At 42.2% G+C, this 24,030-nt stretch overlaps 1 long non-coding RNA gene across 1 annotated transcript; it reads left to right on the top strand.

The window, feature by feature from the left end:
- Window positions 1–588: 588 nt before the first annotated feature.
- LOC125412590 (uncharacterized) lies at window positions 589–23,558 on the top strand. Its single transcript, XR_015000718.2, has 4 exons — window positions 589–918; window positions 1,651–1,767; window positions 11,213–11,271; window positions 23,305–23,558. It is a non-coding gene; the product is annotated as an uncharacterized LOC125412590 (long non-coding RNA).
- The last annotated feature ends 472 nt before the right edge of the window (window positions 23,559–24,030 follow it).

Genomic DNA, 24,030 nt, shown 5'->3' with positions numbered 1-24,030 from the left:
CCCCTCACCAGCTGTAGCACATCGGAAAGCAGGTCCTGCACTCCACCTGGACAGCACACTAGATTTTATCTTGTTATGGGGGGGGGGCAGGTGAGCCAATCCTGAGGATGTGAGAGCAAAAGAACTTACCCCCACCTCATAAACCCCCTGCAACAGTTGGGAGAAGGGGCCCTGTACCTCTCCTGGGCAAAATAGTGGAACTGCTACTGGTGGTGTGAGTGTAAGTATGAGTGTGAGAGTGTGAGTGTGAGGAGTCTGTGTGAGAAGTGGGAGTGGGGGTGGGAGGAGTATGAATGTTGTGAGTGTGAATGCATGTGAGTGTGAGTGAGTGTGAGTGTGAGTGTGTGTGTGAGTGAGTGTGTGAGTGAGTGTGAGTGAGCATATATGTGGGTGTGAGTGTGCGTGAGTGAGTGTGAGTGTTGTGTGTATGAGTGAGGGAGCATGTGTGTGAGTGTTGTGTGAGAGTGTGTTTTGTGTGTGTGAGTGTGTATGAGTGAGTGTGTGTGAGTTTGTGAGTGTGAGTGGGCCAGATCTGGGGACCTGAGACAGGAGAACTGTTCTGCCCCTTCTAGCCGAGGCAGTTGCTGGAGCGCTCACCAGGGAAGTGACTATGAGGGAGAGCTGACAGGCCAACCGACCTAACTGTCACCAAGGCCCAGAACCAGGGTTATGAGTTGACCTATTCCAACATCACCCTTCTCTATGTATTGCTGGAGCATGAGAAGGGGGCGAACCTACAGATCCAAAACTACAGGATCTCCAGTACACAGGACCACAACAGGATATCAAGAGGAGTCCCAGAGAGAGCCCCTAATCAGTGGTGCAGCAGAAACCAGAGACTTCAAGCCAGACCCATGACTCGTGGCAATGGGCACTTGCGACTAAAGATAATGGACTAAAGGGACACTGTGTCACTCAGTGAGTGAGGGGACAGGAGATGAGTGGGGGCAGGATGCCTGATGTGAAATTCACAGGGAATCAATAAAAGTTAAGAATAAAAAGAAAGAAAGCATTTCTAAATATTGCATGACCATCACTATCTCTGTAAAATTATGGTATTAACAGTTTACTATGTTTACCTATTAAACTTTATCTCAGCTTTTATATCATCAATAGGCGAGGCAGGAATGGGAGTCTTTTGAAAATACTGAAATGTAGCACAACAGGAACTTAAGGTAAATGAAGTGAATGGGGAAACTGCAAAGTAAACAGAGCTAAAGGCAGGGTGAGCACACAGCACAAGGCTACCCATGTTGTGGCAAATTACATTTTGTTTTATGGTTTATGTCTGCCAACAAGAGGGAGGAAGCCCTGCCCACTACTGGGTTTCCAGAGTCTACAAGTTGAAAATTAGCCAATCGTCTAGATGAAACTAACTAAGCAGAGATAAATTTCTGCCTTGGTTTTCAGAAAGGCATGAATGGCATCCTCAGCAATATTCTAGCAACTCATATGTGTTTTCCTCACCACTTATTAGAATATAATTATATAAAATAATCCTTGGAACTGCTCACTGTGAAGCAGTCTAAAGCATTCTGACTCAAACCTAGGTCAGCTTTTAGAAGTTCTAATTAAATTAATAAAGCACGCCCTAACGCTAATAATAACAAAAATAAAGTGCTAACAAGTAATCTTTCCTTTGTTCAACAGTCATTGAACAAACACTCCAGGAAGTAGCCACTGCAGACAGAAGAGAACAAATCTCATTAAAAGTCCTGATCTGGTGGACTTCTGTTCTAAGCAAAGAAGACACAGAACAACAAACAGGTTAGAGATGCAACATGTCTGTAGTGATAACTACTACAAAATAAACAATAAAGCAGGAAGGCAGGATTAAAAAAAAACAGTATCTGAGTTAAAAGTCACCAATGTCGCAGTATGCAGCCTCACGCAATGAGCACCCCAGAGCACATACATGAACCTTTTAAAGGTCAACATGAAGAACCATTCATGTCTATTTTTTTTTTTTGTAAATGGCTTCCAATGAAAAGTTTTCTGTAACCTGTAAGAAGGTTGGTGAGTCTATTATAGTAAACTTAGTACTATAGGAAGTGAAGTCAGCAAGGAAAACTTGATTTGAAGCTACTACAGTAAGGGAGAAAGGCCAGAGCTGAGCCTAACTCAAAATGTATTGAAACGAAGGACAGATTATTCTTTGGGAGCTGTGGCGAGCAATTGGAAGCGTTCCAGAAGCTGTTTCTGGAGGGGTGGCGTTGGCGAGGCAAAAGCGCACGGAGTTTGCAAACGCTTTTCTCTGATTCGGTCATCTGCGTTTCAAACGCTGCCCATCAAAGTTCGTCTCCTTCTCCCCAGAGAGGAGGGAGTGAGGAGTGGCATCCTCCTGCGTGATTTCATTTCCAAAGTTGCCCAGGTCCTTATGAAAGGCCATCCTAAGCTGTAAAACTAGAAAGAGGGTTAAAAAAAAAAAGATTTACATATCAAAGCTGAAAGAAGGGACGTTCAGTTACACAGGTTCTAAAAGTAAATGTGCTGAGGAGAAGGAGGTTAGGAGCCCTGGATCAGAAAGAAGCTTGTCAACTTCAGTAAAGCTAATGGAGCCTAAAGACCCTGCTGGACAATGCATATATTGCACACACAGTCGATCACAATGTATTTTCAAAGTATCAACTATTCTAGTGATGCTTACAGGCTTCTTATTATGCCATATTTACCTGCTAGAATATGAATAGAAAGTACTTTACAGTATTTTTTCATTCTATAAAAGTCTGCTATATCATGGATGGCAGCACATAGTAAATTATCAATAGATTATAAGCAGGCCAACAAGTACGCTATAGAAATTCATTAAAATTTTGAAGGTTGATTATGCAAGTTATTTCTTCTTGAAATACTACAAAGTGGCTAATAAACTATTCCTCATATTCTGAAAACACTTAGAGGGTATTTTAGTATGTATCATAAGACAATTTGTGGCCCGGTGAGATACCACACTAATCACAGCCCCAGAGTCTGCAACAGCCAAGGAGGAAACTCGGTTCTGTTTCCACAGGCAATGTGATCCATTCAACTCAAACTCAGTTACTCCTTGTTCCAATGAGAGGTGACTTTAATAGTGTCCGTGGTTCTGGAATGAAGAGACATACAGTCAGGAGGGATCTTAAGAGTGAACAAGAAAAGCTATTCCAGATAGTACCAAAAGCCAACAGAGTGAAGGACTGTCACGGTCTCTCGGTAAACTTCATAAAGACCATATTAAATGGTCCTTCAATGACCAAAGAAGGTCTGTCATTACTAAAACCAGCATATAAAGAATTGACCATCTTAGTGAAAGTCTGTTGGTGACAGTAAGGGTCATACTGATAAAAACCTGTGGGACATGGATTTTTTAAAGAAGAGAAAATAAAACAGGACCTGGCCGAATACTATTAAATCATATATTTAATTATTTTGGAGTATTTTGGAGAAATTCTACAATTTTTTACGTGAAATTTGTAAGCCTTTGTGCTTAAGATAATGGGAACTCAGCTTTCATTACGATGTGTACCTTCAATTATCTCAACAACTCCTTGATTTTGTTCAGAAGTCCAAAGACAAGAGACCACTCTGGATACTTAAGTTGGGAAACCAGGTCTGAGAGACTCCCAGCTGACAATTATAGATAAGATTCCAGTGCCAAGTGGGGCAGCAAAGATAAACAGCGCCAGCCATTCTGGTGTTGCTCCCATAATATAACCTGGATTACCAGCCTCCCGTCTCCTCTGTACTTCAAAGCTGAAAGTGTTGTATATGGTCTTATCGCCTAGGAAACACATGAGCAATGTTTAAGGGCCCTTGGCAGTGCTCCCAGCAAACAGAACTCTCCACGCTGGCCACTGGAGAACACGGAATACTTTCTTTTTTATTATTTTTTTCCATTCAAAAATTTACACTTCCTCTCCTCCTCCCAAACCCCTCCTGCTCCCCCACTCATCCTCCTCCCGCCCCCTCCCTGCTTGAGAGAGGGCAGGGAACCCTGCCCTGTGGGAAGTCCAAAGCCCTTCCCCCTACATCCAGGCCTAGGAAGCTGTGCATCCATATAGACTAGGGTCCCAAAAGGCCAGAACATGCTGTAAAAACAGGTCCCAGTGCCTTTATCAATGGCTTCTCAGTCAGCCCCCATTGTCAGCCACAATCAGAGAGTCGGGTTTGATCACATGCTCATTCAGACCCGGTCCAGCTGGATTTGGTGAGCTCCTATTAGAACAGGCACACTGCCTCAGTTGGTGGACCAACCCCTCACGGTCCTGTCTTCCTTGCTCATCTTCTCCCTCCTTCTGCCCTTCAACTGGACCTTGGGAGCTCAGTCCATTGCTCTGAAGAGGGTCTCTGTCTCTATCTCCTTCCATCGCCGGATGAAGATTCTATGGTGATATTCGAGATAATCATCAGTGTGATAGTGGGGCAAGGACAGTCTAGGCACCCTCTCCTCTGCTGTCCAAGGACCTAGCTGGGGGCATCCCCGTGGACACCTGGGATTCCCCCTAGAGCCAAGACTCTTGCCAACCCTAAAATGGCTCCCTTAATGTAGATATCTTCTTCCCTGCTCCTATATATCCGCCCTTCCTCCATCTCCACCCTCCTACTCCCTCAAGCTCTCTCCAGTCTTTCCTTTCTTCCTTCCCTCTCTCCCTCACCCCTACCCCCACTCCCATGCTCCCCACTTTTGTCCCGCAATCTTGTTTGCTTCCAATTTCCAGGCGGATCTATATGTGTTTTTCTTTGGGTTCACCTGGTTATTTGGTTTCTCTAGGCTTGTGAACTTATAGGCATACTTTCTCAACACTAGAATTCACGTCCTCCCGTCCACACCTCACTGAGAACCACGAGAAGCGTTAGAGTAGAAGTGTTCCTGGCAAGCAAGCATATGCTGTGACTCCACAGCCCTCCAGCCGTCTGTGAGGATGGAGGGACGGGAAGCACTGAGTCTCTCCTCTCTTTCCTCGCTTTCTTTTCACTCACTTCCACCCATTGTTATCACGTGACAGATAATTACGCGCAAACAAGAAAGCAGAATGGTAGTGCGGGCCTCTACATCTCCTATTTCCAGCTTCATCGATCACCTCAGCAGGAACAGTTCACGTATGGAAAATGCACCAGGCAGGATAAATAATCTCCATTCTCTTGTCATTCTAGAAGTTATTAAATCGAAAGTGTCGTGGATTCCTTTTGTCTGCAGTTTCTTTCCTTAAAGGAAACAGTCAGGTGAATGGAGCACAGGACTGCTCAAGGGCAAGTCCACTTGTGTCTTACTTTCAGACGTTTTGGCGGGGGGGGGGGGGGGGGGCAGATTCCTGTTTGTCCGTTTTTTGTGTTAGCCCTCTCAGCATTTTCTACTCCTGACAATCCCATTAGTCATTGGCGCCTTGTTCATTACAGCACACAACCATTCTACCTGAAAACCTGCAAGAAACTGGCAGGTGTGTGATGCCATTGAGCCTGGAAAAATACAGCAGAAGTTCCAGGAGGTGGGAAAAGAGGGGAGTATCCTATGCTGATGCCCCTACTAGTTTTTACGACAGTTCGTCATTTGTTCCCTTTGCAAATAAAGATCACACCTAAACTGTATGATGCATGCAGGTTTTTAATCTCAACAAGAAACGATTGTACTTGAAGGATTGTCAAGTAGAGAGTACTACTCCTAGATCCCAAGAGGAGGAGAAAAAAATCATTAAAATATAATCATAAAATCATAAAAATCATAAAAAATAAGCTGACCCTAACCCTGAAGGACTCTGGGCTTGTAAATGAAATATATTGTTTCCTTTATTTTGAATGTCTCCTTTCATGAGAAAAACTCTAAAATACACAGAAGGAGCTTTTCGTGGTTTGAGGCTCTGATACGGCTAATGGTTTTTGACAGTGTGTTGCATCTTGTTTAACCCAATTGAACTTGATTATTCATGTCACTAACAAGATAAACAGGTTGACAGAGGGCATTTTTTTCAGCCACTGGTTCATATTAATGTCTGGAAATTCAGTTGTCCTGAAAAGGAGAAGAGGTGGGAAGGAAGCCAGAGAGATGGCATTGTGAGCAGACTATTCTTGGGATTGGAATCTGACCGTGGAGACAGGGTTGGTTGTGAGACTATTGACATTGCTCATCCACAAAGCAAGATAAACATTTCTGGTAAAGGGTTTACTTCCCATCAAAATTTGGTCCCAAGCTATATTATCAAGCAGATTTGATCCACTGGTCTACTACGCATGTGTACATGTACACACACACACACACACACACACACACACACACACACACACATGCTACAGCAGCTATAGACCACCTTAATGTTTCCTAGATACAACCAATCCCTCTTTCTTTTTCCATACCATTGCATGTTATAATTTTGTGTTGTTTGCCTAAAATGCCTCTGGACTGACTAACCTCTGATTTCTCAAAAATGGTGTCTGTTCAATGAAATACTCCAAGGTTTCCTCAGTATCCTTAAGAAATCACTATGTTCTCTTAGTCCATGACCTCAACCTTTTCTGGACATCCACACCACTGGGATCTAACGTGGTCCTGTCAATCATGTAACTCAGTGGGGCTGCGTAGGGAAAGGGTCATTGGTGGCAGGGGGAGAAGTTGAATTTTCATCATTTGAATGCAGTCTTAAACTTGGGTAGTTTCCTACCTCAATACCACCCCATCCTAAATCCTCATATGACCATCCTTGATTGCAGACTCCATTGCTATTCTGCTTTTTATTTGTTAGATTTTGTTTAGAGGAGGTAGGATTAGGACACTGGCCTTGAACTCACCATATAGCCCAGGCTGAACTCCAATTCTCAACAATTCTTTGGCTTCAGCCTCACAAGGGCTGTAATTATGGGCCTGGGCCACCACGCCTAGCGTGTGGTTGTAGTTATTACTCTTGTCTAACTCTAATGCCAGCTGGCGCTGCTCACCATTAGTCATCAATCACCCTGCCCCTCTCTTTCTTGCAGTTCTCACATGTAGTAGGTGATCAATAAATCAATAAATGTTGAAAGAACCAGAAGGAGGATGAGTGGGCAGACAGACATCCAAATAAAAGATTAGGGTACGAAGTGAGTATGATCAAAAGACACTGTGCAAAACTCTTAAAGAGTTAATAGTAAAGAAAAGAGTGGATGCTGAGGTTTGTTTTTAAATTCAACAGGTTTTCCATGCATTTATGCAAGAAGTTAAAAAGTGTTCTGAGAGCTCCTATCTCAAACTCAGCGATGAAACAGAGAGCATGCATGAGAATTTGACACTTCAAAGCCCATCCCCAGTGATATACTTCCTTTACCAAGCTCACACCTTCCAAGTGTCCTCTAATAACACTACCGATTGGGGATCAAGTATTCAAATATCTGAGCCTGCGCAGGACCTGGTCATTCAAACCACTACTCTTAGCTTTGAGGAGCTAAGTGCCAAGAGACAGGGAGTTCATCTTAGAAAAGTGCATTTGAACATTCAAGTGACCTGCTCCTCTCCCCTTTACCCAACTCCTTACTTCCTGAGTTTAACAAGCCAACAGAGTGCACCAATTTATCAAAGGACTCCAATCTCCAACTCTAAAAAGAACTTGTTTATGCCCTAGGGTGGTAAGAGTGGGTGCCAGTCTACCCACCAATGTGAAATTGATTTAAATGCAAATATCTGAGAGACAACTGGAATAGCCTCCCAAGTTTCTGGCCTCAGAAATATCTGGATGTGTTAGTAGTGTGATAACAATTTAGTCACTTTTCTTGTTACTGGGACACAAGTCACTGACAAGAACAGCTTAAGGAAGGGTTTGCTTCTGCTCCCAGTTTGAGAATCATTCATCATACCATCCGTTATGGCAGAGAAAGCATGTTGGCAAGAGCTGATCAAGACGTCACATCAGAGCCATGAAGTGACTGCTCACATTGTGTCTGAAGCAGGAAGACAAGAATGCTGGTACTAAATTCACTTTCTCCTTGTCTCTCTTAATCAGTCTATTCTCCCAGCCCATTGTAACATGATGGGGCCTGCTTGTTGGGTTTTTCTGTCCCACCTAGTACCCCACAGCCAGCAAGCCCCCAAAAAATCACACAGAGGTCTCCATAAGTTATAAATTGATTGGCCCATTAGCTCAGGTTTCTCATTAGCTCTTTTGACTTATATTAACCCATTATTCTGATCTATTTTAGCCATATGGCTCGATACCTTTTTCAGCTGGCAGGTAATGTGCAGGACTGGGAGGAATCAACTTCCTCCTTCCCAGAATTCTCCTGTTCTCATTGCATCACCTCTACTTCCTGTCTGGTTTTCCTGCCTATACTTCCTGCCTGGCCAATCAGCAGTTATTTAAAACATGATTGACAGAATACAGACAATTCTCCCACACCAGCCCATGGAATAGTGCCACCCACATTCAGGCTGGGCCTCCCCTCTTTAGTTTTTCCTCTTGGGGACTCCCTCACAGACACACCTAAAGGTGTCTCCAAATCTAGTCTGGTTGACAATGAAGATTGGTAATCACAATAACCGACTAGACTCTAATTTCTTCCAAACAAGTAGAAATTTTCGGATAAATCCTTTGAATTGCTTTAAGATTTTTCTAATCATACAAATATTTGACAAATTCAAATAACTTATAAAATGGAATATAGTAACAGATAGTAAATAGGTGGATGCGCTACACTAAAATCCAAGCTTTGAAAGCCAGGTTTCCAGCTCATCTATGAAAACACTGAGGGTTTTGTTATTGTTATTCCTATTTCTGTTCTGAATTATTCTTAAATTCCTAATGAGTGAAATGATGCTGTCACCCCACTTTTACATGAATAAACACAAACCCTTTTGCCTTCTTGCTTGAATCACTGTGAGTGGTGCTGAGAACCATTATGGTTGGGTCTTTAACCAGCTCATGTTCTCAGGGGAATGCTTGAAAGGGGCTGACTCACCAGCCAGTGAGTACAATGGTCTCCATGTTCTAATTCACTGGACAAACCTTCTCCAAGTTTCTACTTGTCTTTAGATAAATTTAGAATATCATGATGAGATATCAGAAAGTTCACTTTTCCCACCAACACCAGGGGGACTTTTTAAAGGCAGGACTGAGGATCCAAGTTAAACCTAAGGCTCTAATTCTTGGTTCTATGGCTTTAAGTCTCTTGTAAAAAAAAAAGAAAGAAAGAAAGAAAGAAAGAAAGAAAGAATGAAGAAAATAGCTTGCCTCCTTCTTTATGAGTTTTTAGAACACAGATTTGTACATATATAATTGCTAAATATCAAAGTAAAAGCGGTTACAACACCATGCCCATTCCCATGGAGCTTACTTACACTATGGAATAAAGGCCTCTAATCAAAGAAGCTGCAGCCAGGGTTAAAGTGGGTTAGCAGAGGAAAATCAGAGTGCTGTGGTGTCGAAGGAAATTTAAGGGAAGATCTAGACTAGGTGTAAGATGTACCTGGGGCTGGAAATATAACTCATCAGGTAAGAATGCTTGCCAATCAAGCCTGACAACCTGAATGGACATGAACCCTTGAAGCATTATCTAATTATTCTTCATCCATAAAAACTCAAGAGTCAGATATCATAAAGAACCTTAATGATCAGAGAAGCGGTAGAGAAGCAACTAGTGACATCCCCCCCACTCCTCCCCCTCTGGTTTCTTGATCAGAAAGGGTCAAGACCCTCTCTAAGCTCCATCCTACTATTTTCTGTGTCTCTCTATCTATTCTCAGTCCTTCTCCAAAACCCCTAAGGCTAATTTTAGTCAACTAGTACCAGCTCTGTCCTATGATTCAAAGCAAACCTTATTGTCAGTCTTGGGAGTGTCAGAATACAATCAAAATATCACACAACAAGCCCCAAGTCTCCTGGTGGAAAAAGAGAACTGACTCCCAAGAGCACGAGCGCGTGTGTGCGTGTGTGTGTGTGTGTGTGTGTGTGTGTTTATACACACTTAGTGTTTCTTCTTTACTGCCATAATAAAACACTGACCAAAGAAAGGTTCTTTTGTTGCTGTTGTTTTATCTTACAGATTAGAATCTATCTTCAAGAAAAGCCAGGGAAGAAAGATAGGCAGGAGCTTGAAGCCACAGAGACACACTGCTGACTGGCTTGCTTTCCATGGCTTGCTCAGCTTTCTTATACAATGTATGACAACCGGCCCAGTGTGGCATCACTTACAATGAGTTGGGCCCTTCTATATCATTCATCATACAAGAAAATGCCCCCATAGACCTGTCCATAGGCCAATCTGCTGGAGGGAATACCTTGGCTCTGGTTCCCTTATCCCATGTGACTCCAGCTTGTGTGAAGTTGGCAAAACTAACCAGCGTACAATCACCACCACCACCACCACCACCATCATCACCACCACCACCACCACTATTATCACACACACACACACACACACACACACACACACACACACACACACACACACACTACTAATATTTTTTTAAAAAGTAAAAGTTACCTGAAGCCTGGGGGATGTGATGGCTAATCTTGGTAGTCGACTTGAATCTGAAATCAACTAAAACCCAAACAACTGGGCATGCCCATGAAGGATTTTCTTGACTAGATATTTGAGATCAGAAAATCCGGTCTAAATATGGCCCATACCTCCAGGTAACAACCTATAAAAAAGGACACAGAAGAAGGAAGCTTTTGGTTTTTGTCTCCATGGAAAATTCACCTATCCTGCTGGTACGGCACTCTTTCACTGGCATGAAAGTCTACTTCTTTAGGATTCCAACATAGATTGAAGACCCGCTGAAACATCCAGCTCCAGGAACTAAAGAACTATGGGATTCTTAGCTCTTCTGTTGGGAGGCAGTCATTATTGGATGAGCGGGACCACGGCTACTCTAATAAATCACATATATTCGTGCTATCAATTCTGTTCCTCTAAAAAAAAAATCCAGACTAACACAAAAGAGTTGGGATTTGCCCATAGAAGAAGAGGAGGAGGAAGAGATTTAAGGCATTCCAAAAAGCATTCACTTGTTCTTACAAAGAGAACACTGAGGAAATAAGGAGCCCACGGAAACTCAGATCTTCTCAAGGTTGTGGTGAAATGTGCACTCTGAAAGTCAATCCCTGAATTCATTTGTTGATGATATGAGGAAATGGATTCTTGGGGTGAATAAGTACACATGCTTATGATGGTAGGACCCCGATATTGGCATTAGTGGATTTATCAGGGGGAAAGAGACCAATCTAGCATTCTTGATCTGACTCGCCGTTCCTTGTCTTCTCCTTTGTCACAGTGCAACAAGACTGCCCTTGACAAGTGGAGACACATCTGCACTACCTCGCCTCCAGAACGGTGAGCTAGATAAACCTTTATTACTCATAATTTACTCACTTCTGGTCATTCAGGTTTTATAACAGAAAACGGACAAAGAATCAGCATTTGAAGAGGAAATGGAAGGTGTCTTCAGCAGCGGGAACTCTGAGGGAATGAGTGAGAAGCAGATAACATCTTGAGTGAATGTATGTTGTTAACATGGGCACGGTCATGCCGGGGACCCCAGTGCCTTAAACTCACGGGAGTGACAAAACCTTCCCTGGGTGAGACTCAGAGGCATGGCAAAGCCTTCCTCCAGTCCAAGGATGAGTATTATGACAAGGATGTGCAAAACCTAGCAACCACAGCTTTCCCCTCTTGAATGATGTCCTGAAACAGCTGAACTACAAAGAACCCCATCCCCCAACAAGGTTAATTAAATCTTCCTCCTTGTTTAGCTATATACCATGAAGTTTTCTCCTTATTTGGCTGTATACAGTATACCTGCTTCCTCAATTCAGATGTATAAGATAAACAAGCTGAGTTTCTACTTACTGCTGCTGCTGCTGTAGTTAGTGTCCTCCATGAGAGCAAGCACCTCCATGTTTTCCTGTTATGTGCGTCTGCATGTTTAGCCTGTCTTCACTCCCTTGTCTCCCCAGTTAGGTCAATCCTTGAAGCCATGCAGAGCATAATGAAGGTGAAGTACTGTGAGATGAATCTGAAACCCAAGAGGAAATGGTTAGCCATGCTAAAGTGTTTGTAAACTCTGTTCTAATGAAAATATGGAGTCAACTAAACATCATCTTTCTTCTCCCCTCTTCCTCTTCTCCTCCTTCTCCTCTTCTAGAAAAAAATGGCACTAGAAGCAATATGACCATGGAATCAGGGACAAGCTAGCATGTAAGAGCTGGAAATAGGTATGAATGTAAGGGATGACATACTCCAGGAAGAAAGAGAAAAGGATGAAGCAGGGATTATTAGAAATTCGGATGTTTTAAAGGAAAGGGGAAACAATGAAGGACGTATTGGAGGCACTAGAGAGATAGCTCTGCTGGAGCTTGCTGCAAATACATGAGGATCTGAGTTTAGATCCCTGGAACTTGCATAAAAGGCAGACATGGAGGTGCACGTCTATAACTTCGGTGCTGGTGGAGCAAACATAAATGGGTCCCTGAAGCTCACTGGTTGGCCAGCCTAGCATATCAATACACTCCAGAATAAGTGAAAGACCCTGTCTCACAAAATAAGGTGGAGATCAATGAGGAAAACACCTCACATCGACGTCTGACCTCCACGTACACACATGCACACACACACACACACACACACACACACACACACACACACACCTGAGCACATACATCATACCTAAAAAGAAAGGGAAAAAGAGAGTTGGATACATAGGTATCAGGATGACTGCTTGAAAGCATGTCTGTTTGCTGAGGTCAAACCTAGGATTCCAGAAACAGAGCTTTAAAACAAACCAAGAAAAACACTAAAATATAGTTGTCACTCAAAGCCTTTCTGTTCACTCTTTCTGTCTGTTTTTTACAAGTCGTTTGGTGCTGGAGACCATCTAACTTTCAAATTATCTTTAGCTGTAAGTGAAACCTACAGTACTATTTGTGAAACACCAGACAGAAGTTTACAAATCAGTCCCAAAACAGGGGGAAATGTCCTGGCTCATAAGGTGGAGCCCATGCAAGTTCAGAATTATTGAGTACTGAAGAGGGAGGTGGCAGAGTCAGTGTCGACGTGATGTAGCAACGAAGCCCTGGAAAGCCTTGGGAGCAGGAAGCTGTAAGGAGACCCGCTCCCCAGACTCCGAGAGCCATATGCAGCCCACCAGCACCTTGATTTTAGGTCTACATCAGGCTTCTGAGCTTTTGAACCAAAAGGCACATCTGTGGTTTCAAGGAAGCTTGTGATTATTGATTGTATACAAGGATGTAGTATCATAGCCCTTAATTTTATGTACAACACTTTGAGTTTCAATTTAGGAGAGCTAATTGCTTCAATATGCAAATACTTGATCATAGTGAGGTTTTGTAACTTGAATAGAAGAGAGGCAGTAAGATATAATGTTTCTGGTTTCTTTCATTACTAAAAATAAAATTTATTTATTCCTTCATGTGGCACATGACATGGCATGGAGATCAGAGAACTGCTTGGGGAGTAATTCTCTCCTCCGCCTTTATGTGGGTCCTAGGGATTGAAACCAGGTCTCTAGGCTTGCACAGCTAATGTCAAAGCTTGTTGAGATTTGTTGAGATATCTCAAAGACCCCAGTTTCTGTTTATCTAATGGCTACCATTTATCCTCTCTCACCTCCCCAAATAGTTGTATGGTGCGGGAGAATTGTCTGTATTCTGTCAATCATGCATTTTAATAAAACGCAGATTGGCCAGACAGGGAGTATGGGTGTGTCAACCAGACAGGAAGTAGAGGCGGGGCAACCAGACAGGAAGTAGAGGACAGGAGAAGGCTAGGAAGGAGGAAGCTCCCTCCGCCATTCCTGCCCAGACCACCAAAGAAGCAACATGTGAGCTGACAGCTGAAAAAGGTACCAAGCTGTATGGCTAACACAGAGTAGAATTATGGGTTACCGTAAGATGTAAGAATTAGTTAATAAGAAGACTGAGCTAATGGGCCAATCAGTTTATAACCTTATGGAGTCCTGTGTGTGATTTTCTTTGGGATATGCTGGCTGTGGGGTACCAGGCGGGACAGAAACCCCAACAAGCCGGCCGTCATGTTACAGTTGTATGCTACTAATAAGTTGTGTTTATAATCTATAACATAAGACCATAAAGAAAAAGGCTAAAAGAAAAAGAACTCCATGCACATAATAAAGACATTCTTTGAGACTTCAACTCAGTCATTGGATGGGTCATTTATATACCCGAAGAGGCAGAAGGATCCCTACCAATAACATACAGTTTTCTGTGTCAGAAGTTCAAGGACTCTAAGAAAATAAATGGGAATTAGTACCATGGAGAAATCTATGGATTAAACTAGGAATTACCGCACATCCCTAGGTAAGCCCTGCTAAAGCACCAACCTTACTGTCTACTTCACAAAGTTGACTCTCTTTAAATAAACCTCTTCCTCTCGGCATCTTTGTCTTCATGTACCAAAGACTCGTACTGGTGCTAAGATCCTCTGGGTACCAGGCACACCACACCAACGTATTTCATGATAAACTTCATATGTTTTTCATTAACTATTATAGTAAATTCCACCTGCAAAACTATGAGTAATATATTGCTGTGGTAATTCCTTCATCAGGTGATAATCTAGACTGAGACAAAAGCTGCCTTGAGCAGCTTCATTTTTAATCCTTTGTTTTAGTGACTTTAATCTACAGCTTACTTCATAAGCAAAACATGCCAGTATTTCTAATAAAGCCTAAGCCCTATTTAGCTGAAGGTGGCATTCTACGGGGCTATGAAGTGAAATGAGGTCGATTAGTAACATGACAGCTATGTTTAGCAATGCACTAATTTCACTTGTAAGGCTGCAGGGCAGGGAGCCAAAAGAGCCATTGCTTTGTCCCTTTGTTCCTTAGCCCACTTCCAGTGACAAGCAGCCTTCGCTTGGTTTCAAGGATGGAGCTTACAAGTCAGGCTGGAGACGTGCACTCTCCCTGGCAGAGATTTTCTCCACCTTTCACCCTTCAGCAAACCCTAGTCCAACAAGTACAGAGCAATCACGCTATCCCTCATGTCCCGGGCCATGAATCCAGATCCCTTCATTTTGGAGACTTCATTTGTGTCTTTCTCTACTGACTAACTCGGAAAGAAAAAGAAAATAGCTTTCTTCTTCTTGTTCTGCATGTCTAGTAAATTTCAGTGCATACCATGTCTATATTTGTGACTTAGAAGTACAATATTTAACTCTCTCTCTCTCTCTCTCTCTCTCTCTCTCTCTCTCTCTCTCGCTCTCTCGGTGTGTGTGTGTGTACACTAAAAGCCACTGACATTTATTCTTACATATAAGTCTTTAGGTACATAGTTTAGCTAACCTGGACTCTATTTCAGGCTGCAGGTTAGCTGATATTGGCTCCCTACTATAAGTTCATTCCAAATCACTCCAGGTATGTTTATCCTAGGAAATAGTTATTCAGGACATGTGCTTATTATGAAATTCTGGAGCACAAAAGGACAAGAGGAATGTTCAAGCATATTTCTGGTTGTTTCTTTGTTATGAAGATCTTTATGGCCAAAACGAGTTACATGTTTCAACCCAAAGTTGAGTAGGAAGCTGTAGCTCACGAGTATGAGGCCCAGGTAAGAGAGGGCATGATGCAACTCTACCACAAGCCAAGGAACCACTGCGGCCAAGTCACTGGTCTTAGCATCCAGGGGATGTGTTGTATTTTTCTAGTGAACCAAGTTCAGGGAAGAGCAGAAAGGAGAACGGGGAAGAAAATCAAAATGCTGGGGTAGCTGAGTTCCCAGCAATAAATTCTAAGGCAGTTCCAAATCCAGACACATCCACACCATATCTTGTACAGTTGCTTTGCCCATGCCACACACACCTAGATATTCTGTTCCTAGCACTGAGATACATGAGAACTGTGCTAGATCTGGAGTTTGAAAGACTTGAGTTTCAACTATCGACCTTTGAGGTAGTTGTTAAATAACTTAGAACAAGCACTTCAACTTCATTATTTTGGGCCTACATTCTTGCCCATCTTTAAAGTATGATGACATCTGCTGCAAAGTTCTCACTTTAAACAGTGTGCATGGCATAGAGGGATACAATGCATAAAAACCAGTTTTCTTGCGATTAGTATTTAGCCCGTGCCCTTCCGACTTGTCTTTCACTCAAGACTCTATTGCATATATGTCAGAATGGCCAAGTGACAAGAGTAATCATCTGAGCTGTGACACTGGAGGGTTTTGAGAGCGCACCTGTAATGTAAATTATATTAGTAAGCTGTCGTGGGCTCTTTGTGCTTGATGGGAGTTTAAATCTGAGCAAAAAAAAAAAAAGATGAATGCATGCTAGTCTGAGCTGTGCTCTGAGATCCCTTGTCCTGGGTCATGCTAACCCCCTGACTCTACAATAAGGAGGAAAGAAGACAACAAATGGCTCAGGAAATTTAACACTTTATGCCCATGAACAAGATGACCCAGTTGGCTAGGGGTGCTCGCCACCAAGGTTGATGGTCTGAGCTCAATCCCTGGAACCCACATGGTATAATGACAGAACCAGAACTGACTCCAACAAGTTGTCCCCTGACATCCACAAGGATGCTGTGGCATGTGGAAACACATACACGCACAAATAAATAAAATATAACAAACATTTTTAAAATTAAGAACGGCTATAAGGTAAACCATTTGCAGCTGACGTTACTATTGTTTGGTCCATGGCATGAAGATAGGCTGTGATGGAAATGAGAAGCTGGAAGCTGGGCTGTGGAGAGAACGCTCCACTCTGCCTAGGACTCAAACAGGAGTCGCAACATGACTGTTTCAGCAGGGATTTCCCCAACCATTTCTGCTGGATAATGTCAAGGGTCCAATCTGATGATAATCTACTATCTATCTATCTGCTACCCTCAACTTCTTTTCTTTTTGCTTTCTACTCATAGTTTAAAAACTTATTCATTTGAAGCTGAAAATATAGCTCTCTTAGCTCATTCTCTAGACAGAGCGAACAAGGAAGACTTTTCCATTAGCAAGCCCTTGTCTCTGCTCAAATACTCTTCCATGAACCTACAGTGTGTGTTATGTACTAGAGGAAACACAGATGTACACTTTTAAGAATATTTGTGGGTGGGTCAGTTCCCATTAACTACTAAGAAATTCCACCTCCTGCCGGGGTGCTTCAGGTCCGTGGGGCTTAGAAGCTGTCAGTGTTCCTTTTTAAGAGTTCCTTTTTAAGACAGAGAAAGATCTTCCTTGATACCCTACTTCATGTTGGTTGCCCTGGCGGTTTCCTAATATGTGCTGTCTTAGTTCAGGTTTCTACTGCCGTGACAGAACACCATGACCAAAGCCAAATAGAGAGGGAAGGGTTTATCTGACTTACACTCCATCACTGTTCGTCATACGAAGTCAGGACAAGAACTCAAACAGGGCAGGAACCTGGAGGCAAGAGCTGATGTGGAGGTCATGGAGGGGTGCTGCTTACTGGCTTGTTTCTTATGGCTTGCTCAGCCTGCTTCCTTTTTCTCGTTTCTTTCTTTTTTATCCTTGTTCTTCTCATACATTACATTGCAACCACAGTTCCCCTCCCTCCACTCCTCCCAGGTCCCACCTCCCCCTTCCTCTCCCCAAAATCCACTCTTCCTCTGTTTCCCTTCAAAATAAGGAGCAGGCCTCCCAGGGACATCAACCAAGCATGGTGTGGGGTTTGAATGTAATTGGCCCCTATAAGCTCATCATCGGGAGTGGCACTATTAGGAGGTGTGGCTTTGTCAGAGGAAGTGTGTCACTGTGGGGGTAAGCTTTGAGGTCTCCTTTGCTCAAACTTCACTCAGTGTGACACTCAGTTCACTTCCAGTTCCATTTGGATCAAGATGTAAAATTCTCAGCTCCTTCTCCAGCACCATGTCTGCCTGTATGCCACCATGTCTGACCATGATGATAAGCCACCCAATTAAATGGTTGCCTTTATAAGAGTTGCCATGGTGGTGGTGTCTCTTCACAGCAACAGAAACCCTAACTAAGACACATGACATAATAAATTACAGTTAAGACGAGATACAAACTCTCATACCAATGCTAGATGAAGCCATTCAATAGGTAGCCTGCTTTCTTAAAGAACTCAGTACCACCACCCTAGGCTTCGCACCACACATAAGGGGCTGAGTCCTCCCACATCAATCACTAATTCAGAAGATGCCTTACAAGCTTGCTTACAGTCCAGTCTTACGGAGGCATTTTCTTAATTTAGGCTCCCTGCTTTCAAATGACTTAAGCTTGTACCAAGTTGACATAATACTAGCCATCACACATGTCATGGTTTTAATTTGTTAATGGATTATATCATTAATTATTTTTGAAAAGGTCCCGTTCATTTCTTGTTAGTACTTGGTATAGCAGATATTCTAAAAATACTAGGCAGGTAAATTAATTCTTTCAATTATGGACAAATTTGAGTTTTAAACAACCTGAGGGCATTCCTAATTAAATACATACTAAGTCCTGTGATTTTACTTCTTAACTCAAAATGCATTCATTACTGTCTTACATCTCATCTTTAAGCTTTTATTGCAAATGATTGTTAGCCGAAGGTGCTAATACTTGAATTGTAATAAACTGGTCTTTAAGTGATTTATTATGCAATAGCTGAATTTCCTACTTTGTATGCATAATGCAGCATTTCAGTTAAGGAAGAGGACACTATAATCTAACCAGGGACAAATCTGAATTTATAAAATGAAAGAAAACATTCAAATGGATTATTATTTGAATCCCATTATTCCATAATATGATTTTTTTTGAACAACTGGATTAATTTTTTGAATTCTAACAAAATGATATAATTGCCCTCAGACTTATTTTCTCTGTTGTACTTTCTTTAGAATAAAAATAAGATATTTGGAAAAAATTTTAAATAATTATCATAAAGTCAGAATTTAGAATTTGAACTGAATTAATAGTTGAAGGGCTGACAAAAATTAAATAAACAGACTGATGCATGTGTGCTTAGAGAGAACACATATTAAAAATCTGTACTGTATATAAACTATATTTTGTATGTGATTTTATATATTATGCATATAGACAATGCAAAAATCTAATTTTAAACAATGCATAAAATTTAAGGGTGCCTATTTATAAAAGTTTCTAAATAACAGAATTTTAATAAAAATTATTTATTAATATATTATATACATGTGTATACACAGAGGAAATTAGAAAAACTGAAGTGATATTGCATAATATAATGATAATATTGTTCTTTCTTCTGTCATTCAATAATACATGTTCTAGAGTGATCATTGATTTCAATCTTTATTTTCATCAGTTCAATTACAACAACATCCCTTAGTGTGTATTTGCCCTATCCTCTATTGTCATATAATCAAAATGTTTTTAAAACCCTATTCCTATATAAAAGACAGTAAAAATGGCAGGAACTGGCAGCTGCTCTGTTCTCCCAGAAACAGACTTTGAACTAACTAAAGAGCAGTTGCTGAATTCTCAAGCCAATTAGCCAATAATCAAACTGTAGATTGTTCCTTGACCAGGTATAAATACCTGACTGAAACAGTCAGAATCAGCAAAGATCATTCTATTCATGGGTGCTGTGTGAGTTCTGCTGGCTCAGAGAGATGAAAATGGCTCTTCATCTGAGATAGTGTACCTTAGATAGAAGGACCTAAGAAATGATCCGCTCTGGTGTAGTTCAGTCAACTATGACTTTATTTGGATGTGCTTACGGAAGCATGGTTGAGCAGTTACTTACAGGGTTAGCTCACAAAAGCTACATTTCTGTAGTTCGCTACGCAAATTGGAGTCAATGCCAGAGGTCTGTCCTCGTCTCCCAGCAATGACTTGTGGATTTTGAAATTTTTATGTGCTTTCCGAGCCTTCTAACTTTATCCTCCTGAGCCTTTAGCTTCTTCCCACCTCCACAAACCCTCACCCCACCAGGGAATGTTTTCAATTTGCTGGAAACAGCTGCACAATAGAGCAGTAAAGTTCCATTCAAGGTCCAGCACCTTCAGAAGTAGCCGGAGAATCTCAAGACAACTACAGAGAGAACATGAGTAGCAATGCCTTTTTTATGAACAATAAATTGCTATCAGGCCTGGGCAGATGGCTCAGGAGGTAAACGTTCTTGCTGCAAAAGACTGAGGATCTGAGCTCCAACCTTCAGAAACTATAAAAAGCCAGGCACGGCTGTGTGTGCCTGTAACTCCTAGAGGTGGATCTCAAGAGCTCACTGGCTGGACAGTATACCCTAAACAGTGAAAACTGGGTTAAGTGAAACACCTTGTCTTAAGGCAATAAGATGGAGAGTCTTAAAGGCAGATGCCCCCCCATCCTGCTCAGTCCTGCGTATGTATGCCACACCAATGGATGCACCTGTATACTCATGTACCACATGCATACACCACACACACACACACACACACACACACACACACAAAACAATACACTTATACACACACAGAGGTGGGGGAGACTTTTTTGGTAATATTTTAAAATTCATTTGCTGAATAAATATCGACACTATGTATGCATGAGGGATACTACTGCAAATAGAATTAGCCAAACCTTCTAGCCTTGAGAGGCTTATATATTGGCAGGAAAAATAAACAGTGGAGCAAACAAATATTAAAGTTTAAGTAGTGAAGAGAAACACGGAGGAGATATCAAAAGGTAAAGGAATGAGAAATGGCTAGGCAGACCGACTTCAGTTTACCCAGGAAGGTCAGAGAATGTCTTTGCTTTGAAGGTACCCTTTCTCTGGGATAAGGAAATGAGCCTCACAAAGAACTAGGGAAGCACGATCGTGGGCAAAACAAATGACAAGTGTAAAGACCTAAATAAAGGCCATAGTTGATGCATAGGAGAAAGTAAGCCCAGGCAGCTTGGCTAAGTGGACTCAACAAGGTGATTCAGAATTAGTTGAGAAGGGTCCGATGCTATGATAAAACACGAGAAGCAGAAGGAAAGAGAATGTGAGCAAAGAAGGCAAGACCAGAGGGAACCTTCATCCGACGATGGATGGCGATACAGACGGAGACCCACATTGGAGCACTGGACTGAGCCCCCCAAGGTCCAAAGGAGGAGCAGAAGGAGGAAGAACATGAAAAAGGAAATCAGGACCGCGAGGGGGCCGATCACCCACTGATACAAGGGGACTGATCTAATGAGAGTTCACCAAGGCCAGTTGGACTGGGACTGAACGAGCACGTGATCCAACCAGATTCTCTGAATGTGACCGGATTCTCTGAATGTGGCTGGCCTGGAGTCTTTCTGAAAAGCCACTGACAATGACACTGGGACTTGTTTCCTCTGCATATACTGGATTTTGGGGATCCAGTCTGTTTGGATACTCACCTTCCTGGACCTGGAGGGAGGGGGGAGGAACTTGAACTTCCCACAGGGCAGGAAACCCTGACTGCTTTTAGGGATGGAGAGGGAGGAGGAGGGGGAGTGGGGGGAATGGGAGGGTGTTGGGAGGAGGGACGGAAATGGAAACTTTTATAATTTAATAAATTTCAGACAGTTGAAAAAAAATGATGACCAAGACAACTTATAGACGGCAGCATTAACTTTGAGGCTCACAGTTCCAAGGAGTTAGAATTCATGACCATCGTGATAGGGGAGCATGACAGCAGGCAGGCATGGTAATGTAGAAGGTGACTGAGCTCACATCTCAACCCACAAGCACAAGGCGAAAAGAGTTCATTGGGATTTGAGTGGGGTTTTGAAACCTCAAAGCTGGCTCCTAGTGACACACCTCCTCCAACAAGGTCACACCTTCTGATCCTTCTCAAACAGTTCCACCAACTGGGGATCAAGCATTCAAGGGGCATTCTCCTTCAAACCCCCATAGTAAGCCTGGGTAAGGACTTCCCTTGTTTTTTGTTTCACAGCAAGCCACAGGAGAGTATTAAACCACGTTGACTGAACACATTTATATTTTGAAAAATAATACGTCTATATGTGGAAAATTTGTTAGGAAGACATAGGAACAAAAATAAGAAGATCAGTTAAAAATTAATTTCACTTCACAGCTAGATATAATAAGGACAAATTACCCTTTGTCTTATAGTTTCAGAGGTTCAGTCCATTATCATCATGGCGGTAAACATAGCATGCAAGAAGATGTGGTGCTAGAGAAGGAGCTGAGTGTTCTACATCCAGGCCGGCAGGCAGCAGGAAATGAATGTTATATTGGACCTGGCTTGAGCATTTAGGATCTCAAAGCCTGCCCCACTAGTGATGCGCTTCCTCCAGTTTAGCCACACTTACTCCAGCAAGGCCACACCACCTAATAGTGACACTCCCGATAAGCCCATAGGGGCCATTTTCTTTCAAATCACCACAGCCTTGCACAGTGGTGCACATCATCTTCAATTCTAGCACTTGCGATGCAGAGGCAGGGGGATCTCAGTGAGTGTGAGGTCAGCCTGGTCTATATAGCATGTTTTAAGCAAGCCAGTGCTACATAGTGAGACTTTCTAGTGAGAAGTCTAGTGAGACTTCTCTATCTAGTAAGATAGTCACAGTCGTGGTATGTTTGGTAGCCAATCAAGATTTATTGATGGAAAAAATGACCATTTCAAGAAAACATACAAAAATAGAGGCTGGGGCTCAGTGGCAGCGTACTTGTCTAGTATGTACACAGCCCTGGGTTCAACCCCCAAGGTAGGAAAAAAGGAAGGTACAGAGGAATGGAAAGGGGGAAAAGTGAAAGAGAAAAAGGGTGGGCAGACCTAGATGTCTGAATGTTTGGTTGTGTAACTCAGAGCATAGTGATACTGTGTGCTGGGCGGGGTACCTCTATAAAGAGCAGACTTGACAAAAACAAACAAACAAGCAACCTCTGATCTAACACGCAATGTGTTTTAGACAAACCAGTAGGGTATCACATATTCAAACCTGAAGCTCAGCGGAGAAGCTGAAGGGAAACTTATCACCAGGAAGATGCTGTTTGAAGCAGTGTGCTTGAGTACGATTGCCCAGGGAATGAGACCAGAGGGAATGTAGTACCAAGAGCCTCCAGCTTGGGCACCTAACTCTGAGAGCTTAGAGGGAGGGTGCTGTTGGCAGAGAAAACTGAGAAACAAGAATGTCTACGTGATGTGGAAGCAACAGGGCAGTGTGGTTTGGAAAGACATTGCTTCAGGACCATGGTTGTGTCAAAATGTGATGAGAGGTTGCATAAGTCTCTGAGTCTTCTTCAGTTGGAATAAGGGTAGTGTCAAAGAAGGGGTACAGGCCTGTCAACTGTGAACTGCAAGCCACCCGGGAAATCTCTGACTCAGCTGTCAAAGGGTCTGAACCAGGACTTGGGAAATTATGTTGCAATCACCTGTTCAGGTGTCTGCCTGCAACTGCTCCAGAAGAATTCTCTTTTTTTTTTACTCAGGGCATCCAACAGTCCAGCAGAATGCCTGGTATGGACCGGGAGCTGATGTCTGATACACTGAAGCTAACCACAGGAGAAGGGAAGGACAATGTTTGGATGTGTTCTAGTGAAGCAAAGATGAAGACAAATTTTTCTGTTAGCATTTCCTTGGTTGGTAAAGATTGTAGCTTTACCTGGTTTCAACTATTTTAAGTATGCTAATATTTGTAACCATAAATAGTGCTTTTTTTTAACTCCTGGAAAGAATAAAATTAAAATAGCTTTGGCCGAGACTTGATGCATTCATGCGTATTTAATGTTACAGGAAGAAATCAATAATTCTAGCCTATAGCCACATACATTAACCATCATTTGACTTAAGAACATAAAAGGAAGATATATAAAAGCATGCAAGAAGAAATATAAATTGCAAGTAAGAAAAAATGCAAAAGTTCAAAAATTAGTTTTTACTTATTCAATGGTTATATAAAAGCTACTAAAAAGATGCTTGACATACTGACACATTTTCTGAGATATTGTGACTCAGGACAGCCATTTTCGAAAGTTATACTGAAATATCATTTTGTAGAAAGTTCATGTTTTATCTTTAGCAATTCTACTTGCTGAGCAAAAAAAATCAATACAATTAATTCAAAATGTTTCAAGATGTTCATGGCAGAACCATTTATAGTTATGAAATAATACTACCACACTTTCTAAAAAAGAATCATTGCACTCTGAGCCTGT

This window comes from Myodes glareolus, chromosome 3 (genome assembly GCF_982192425.1).
Source record: "Myodes glareolus chromosome 3, mMyoGla1.1, whole genome shotgun sequence".
In the NCBI taxonomy this organism is placed as follows: domain Eukaryota; kingdom Metazoa; phylum Chordata; class Mammalia; order Rodentia; family Cricetidae; genus Myodes; species Myodes glareolus.
This window is presented reverse-complemented; position numbering and strand designations above follow the sequence as displayed.